This window comes from Sinocyclocheilus grahami, unplaced genomic scaffold (genome assembly GCF_001515645.1).
Source record: "Sinocyclocheilus grahami isolate Dianchi unplaced genomic scaffold, SAMN03320097.WGS_v1.1 scaffold1304.1, whole genome shotgun sequence".
NCBI classification, from domain to species: Eukaryota; Metazoa; Chordata; class Actinopteri; order Cypriniformes; family Cyprinidae; genus Sinocyclocheilus; species Sinocyclocheilus grahami.
In genome coordinates, this window is record NW_015506483.1 from 35,257 (window position 1) to 41,544 (window position 6,288).

A 6,288-nucleotide genomic window follows, 5' to 3' on the forward strand; every position below is an offset into this window, starting at 1 on the left:
AACATCACACAACGTTTTCACCATTACGACTGTTTAATAGTTCTATAAATAGTTCAGTAAGCAAATACAATGATATTAGGTCACTTACATTTTAGGCGGAAACACAGTGCATCTCAGCAACCAGCCGATTCATTGCTGATTGATTCCGTGTTTTGAACGAATCGGTTGAGTCAAAGTTTCATTAGCCCATGCATAAACATCTGATGAATCTACTGTTTGAACGAATCGTTTGAATGAACGACTCAATGACTCACTCATTAAAAACTACTGGCACTGGCGTTTTAATTTCGTTGAAAAGTATAATTTCCACCATCATTTCTTGTTTGTATATTCAAAAATATTTAAAAGAATCTCATAATATTATTTAATGCAGTTGTATTTTTCAGTGTAAATGATTGAATTTGATAACGTATAGATAATCACATTATTATAATTGCATTTATAGATCAAATGTAAGAATTTGAAATGAAAGTATTAATGAGATTAGTGGAAAACTGCCCTCTATAAAGGTAAAAAAAAAATGTCCTTGGATAAAATAATGAATATATAAATATTGAATAAGTCCCTTTTGGATAAAAGCGTCTGCTAAATGACTAAATGTAATGTAAATGTAATATCTGGATTAGTTTACCGATTATGGAACTACCAGTCAAGGGTGGATTTCCAACCCCCTAATCTCCTATTACAGTGTTTCCCAACCGTTTTTAGCCACGGCACACCACTAAGCACTGAAACATAGCAAAATTGCACAAACATGCATTGCTTCAAATGGCATATTAAAACTGGATGTTATATTAAAAGTAGTACTCACATTTAATGTGAAATTTAAGATTAAAGGCCTTTTCACACTGAACGCGAAAATTCAGCGTGATGACGCTTTTGAATTGAAACAATAGATCCCTATGGGGCTATTTACACCAGGAGCGATCATTCGAGGCGAGAAAAAGCTCGATTTTTTTGCTCGACCTGTGTGTTGATTTCCCCACATTGATCCGCAATGAAAAGGGCCGTCCAATTAGATTTCAGCTTAGATCAGTGCTGCTGTTGTGCAAAAGGGCGAGAGTGGTGGCGCTGTTCCGAAAACCAGTGTAAACAAACACCGAAGAAGAGTATCCCAGAAGAGGGAAGAGCTGGATGCTGAGTTGTTGGTATCATTGGTGTCTGAGAACAGATTTATTCTCACACGTTCTGTATACAGAATATCATTTCTATTCATTTCACACTGAATTATATGATCTGAAGAGCACGTTTTCTTCCACGGCGCGTTCACTCCAGATCTATCCAACATATATCTCCTGCCCTTCTGTATATTACAAACATCTTTCTCTCTTCCCTCCATCGTAGACATTTACACAACACGCTGCATCCGCAGATCTACACTGTTAGAAATTGCTGTTAATTTACAGCAGAATTTCAACAGTATGTTGAAAAGCAGTGCATTACTGTTTTTTTTTTGTTTGTCAAATGACGTAGACAAAATAACGGCATTTTACTGTATTTATTACTGTAAGGAAATAAAACATTACTCTCCAGTATTTTAGTAAACTGCAGTGAGCACGCAGAGACTTCCGTCCGTCTTCATACAGTTAATAGGCGAGTTTTGCACGACATCATAGACAAAATACATTACATTTGCTACAGCAACTAACCTGTATTGTGGATATTCGAAGTGAAATGATCTTTTATTTGCTATTTTCAGTGATAAACTCGCCAGATGCGACATCGTGGAGTGGATTATATTATTCCCAATTAGGGTGAGTTTCATTCAAAAACCCCCTAATCTCCTATTACAGTGTTTCCCAACCGTTTTTAGCCACGGCACACCACTAAGCACTGAAACATAGCAAAATTGCACAAACATGCATTGCTTCAAATGGCATATTAAAACTGGATGTTATATTAAAAGTAGTACTCACATTTAATGTGAAATTTAAGATTAAAGGCCTTTTCACACTGAACGCGAAAATTCAGCGTGATGACGCTTTTGAATTGAAACAATAGATCCCTATGGGGCTATTTACACCAGGAGCGATCATTCGAGGCGAGAAAAAGCTCGATTTTTTTGCTCGACCTGTGTGTTGATTTCCCCACATTGATCCGCAATGAAAAGGGCCGTCCAATTAGATTTCAGCTTAGATCAGTGCTGCTGTTGTGCAAAAGGGCGAGAGTGGTGGCGCTGTTCCGAAAACCAGTGTAAACAAACACCGAAGAAGAGTATCCCAGAAGAGGGAAGAGCTGGATGCTGAGTTGTTGGTATCATTGGTGTCTGAGAACAGATTTATTCTCACACGTTCTGTATACAGAATATCATTTCTATTCATTTCACACTGAATTATATGATCTGAAGAGCACGTTTTCTTCCACGGCGCGTTCACTCCAGATCTATCCAACATATATCTCCTGCCCTTCTGTATATTACAAACATCTTTCTCTCTTCCCTCCATCGTAGACATTTACACAACACGCTGCATCCGCAGATCTACACTGTTAGAAATTGCTGTTAATTTACAGCAGAATTTCAACAGTATGTTGAAAAGCAGTGCATTACTGTTTTTTTTTGTTTGTCAAATGACGTAGACAAAATAACGGCATTTTACTGTATTTATTACTGTAAGGAAATAAAACATTACTATCCAGTATTTTAGTAAACTGCAGTGAGCACGCAGAGACTTCCGTCCGTCTTCATACAGTTAATAGGCGAGTTTTGCACGACATCATAGACAAAATACATTACATTTGCTACAGCAACTAACCTGTATTGTGGATATTCGAAGTGAAATGATCTTTTATTTGCTATTTTCAGTGATAAACTCGCCAGATGCGACATCGTGGAGTGGATTATATTATTCCCAATTAGGGTGAGTTTCATTCAAAACAGTACAGAGAAGTACACAGCCGTATCCAGGTGAAGGATATTTTTGAGGACATATGGGATGGTGAAATCATTACAAAAAACTTGGCCCAGACAGAGAGCTCCTCTTTAGATTAATTTGAAGTAGTGAACCCTCTGGGGTCAGGAAAGAAAAAACACAAAATGCTGGCTATGTATCTCACACTTGCAGACATATTGCCACACAACCGGTCAAGTACTGACCAGGTGCTTTTGTGCAGAGAACAAGATTTCAAATATTTTGGTCAGGAATTGGTCATGGGATGCATGATGAAAGACCTTCAAGACCTTGAGACCAATGGCATAGTGTTACCTGAAGGACAGGTATGCAAAAGAATCTTGTGGGCCATTGCTGGAGACAGTAAGTACTTCTGTCGATACTGTGAAATTGACACAGATGTGTTTCAAGCAGATCCTCTGTCCAGAGCCAACACTCGGACACCAGAGTCATACAAAGAGCATGTTCAGAACATCGAAGTACATTCCATTCATAGTGGAGGTATCAAATTTGAATCTATATTTAACAGCCTGAATATTTTTCATGTGTGTCAGCCTGGGTTGCCTCCATGTCTTGGGCATGATTTGTTTGAGGGAGTTGTTGCTTCTGACCTTGCATTGTGCATCGATAATCTTGTTACTGTTGACAAACAATTTACTTACACTGAACTGAATCGAAGAACTGAACAGTTCAGATATTCAGGTAACGATGCAAATGACAAACCTTGTGAGGTGAGGCCAGGAAGTGATAGACTGTGTGGCCATGCAGTGCAGAACTGGTGTTTACTGAGACTGTTACCAGTGTTGATTGGAGAGAATATTGCATCTCCTGCAGAAAATGAGATATGGCAAATGGTGTTACAGCTAAGAGAAATTGTGGCATTGATTTTTGCACCTGCCTTTTTTTCGCAGACCAGATAGGCTATTTACGGGTCCTTATTGAAGAATACTTGCATTCCAGAAAACAAGTCTTTTCCCATCACCGGCTTTAACCTAAGCGTCATTACATGAGCCATTATCCAGAGCTCATTCAGTTTGCTCCACTTATTCATTTGTGGACTATGAGGTTCGAAAGCAAGCACACATACTTTAAACAGTGCACAAGAAAACTGCGTGCTCAACTTTAAAAATGTGTGCTCAAGCCTTGTAGAAAGACACCAGCTGTTACGAGCATATCTGGCAATCTCTTCCCACCAGCAATTGTAGTAGAAAAGGCAACTACCTTTTACTCAAGTGACTGCGTTGCTGGCATCAGAGAATCATTGGCAAAATAGGATTTTGGACCTGAAACTACTTTGATTGCTCATGAAGCAACAGTAAAAGGAACCAAATACCGAAAAAATATGAATGTTGTTATAAGTAAGGATGAGGATGGGCTTGAAGTTGGTAAGATTATGATGATACTCGCCTACAAAAACTCAGCAGTCTACTTCATCACTGAAAAGCGTTGTGTATGCATGATGTAGGTGTTCACAGTGTGACCCCAATCAAGAACAGTTACTACTGCATTAATCAGGAGCACCTTCTTGATTATTACCCACTACCTCCGTATTCAATTGGTGACATGGAAGTAATTGTCCTTCGCCATACTTCTCCTTCATTGTAGAACTAGGAGTAGTCTGAATGATGAGCCCTGCCGTCAGTTTCCAAAGATATTCAAGAAGCATTGACAGATGTGCTATTAAGCTCCGGACTGGAATCTACTCAAGACTTGAAATATGTCACACAAGAAGATGTTTCTGACCTTCTGCCACCCATTCAGCAGCGGAAGCTTCTGGAAGCATTTAAAAATGGTAACGCTGAAAAAGTGTCGCATCATCTATTTAGCAATTTCTGACCTTTTTACGCCTCGAAGCTTCTTGTAAAAGTGTAGGAGATGTTATTTATAACTTACTCTGTTTTAGAAGTATATTTGATCACGTCCAAAATATCATCCTTGTACTGATGGGGAAAATTTACATTATGCTTAATTTTACCATGTGAGCTGTAAATTACAGATAACTCAATCACTTAATGTTTTGTTTAAGGGTCTTTTAAGTGACCAATGTTTTATTATTATTATTATTATTTAAAACGTTCAGTCTCATGTGTAGTTTTTCCTGTTTTAGAGACACTATGGACTGGCAAATACCCCAGCAGTCAGCAGTGATTCAGAACAGCCTTGCTCCAGTCAGTCAAGTGTAGTCTCACTCTCAAATCCTGAATTAAGCAGCTCTGAAGACTGTGGCCCATCCTCCATTATCAAAAAAACATGGCCAGAGACTTTTGAGGTGCCTGCAGACATTCGTTCAGCAGTTGCTGATGGCAAGAGGCCTTCACCGGCAGCACGCCGACAGATGGTCAGAGTTTTGGCAGATGAGGTTAGGAAGTACGAGCTTAATCCAACACACTCACAATGTGTCACTGTGTGTAGAAACATCATCTGCAAGTATCCTCAAGAGTTTTGCTGATCTACGTGACAGTGGTCAGCTACTGGGAAATGGCTATACCTCTCTTGATTCAAATTAAGAACCGAATTGAAAATGTGAACCGCACCAGTAGCTTTCGTCAGCACCGTTCATCTGGTGATGGACTAAAGAGAGGTCCTACTGACACCTATGGCTGCAGCCCGATCTCAAGCAGCTCTGAAGACTGTGGCCCATCCTCCATTATCAAAAAAACATGGCCAGAGACTTTTGAGGTGCCATGGACCCTCATGCCTGCAGACATTCGTTCAGCAGTTGCTGATGGCAAGAGGCCTTCACCGGCAGCACGCCGACAGATGGTCAGAGTTTTGGCAGATGAGGTTAGGAAGTACGAGCTTAATCCAACACACTCACAATGTGTCACTGTGTGTAGAAACATCATCTGCAAGTATCCTCAAGAGTTTTGCTGATCTACGTGACAGTGGTCAGCTACTGGGAAATGGCTATACCTCTCTTGATTCAAATTAAGAACCGAATTGAAAATGTGAACCGCACCAGTAGCTTTCGTCAGCACCGTTCATCTGGTGATGGACTAAAGAGAGGTCCTACTGACACCTATGGCTGCAGCCCGATCTCCCACCAGCGGAGACGCATAAAACGGTAGAGCAGAAACGTCAGCGGATGGAGGAGATATACCGTGGAGATGGTACAGACGGGGCAGAAAGAGCAGAAGAATATCAACTCTTGGAAACGACCTTCTGCCTGCAGCGGCAACAGATAAATATGCTACCAGCACCAGCCACTGCAGATTTAAGAAAGCCATCCCTTTTTACTCAGAAAATACTTTATGGTCATTTTGAACTACTTACTGATATCAAAGTGCTGCGTGCACTTGAGCTTGCCATGGAGGAGTGTGTTCTTCACCAACAAACCCACTAAAGCAGATGTCCGGGCTGTCCTTTTACAGCGCCCAGACCTTGAGCCATCCTTCTGCGT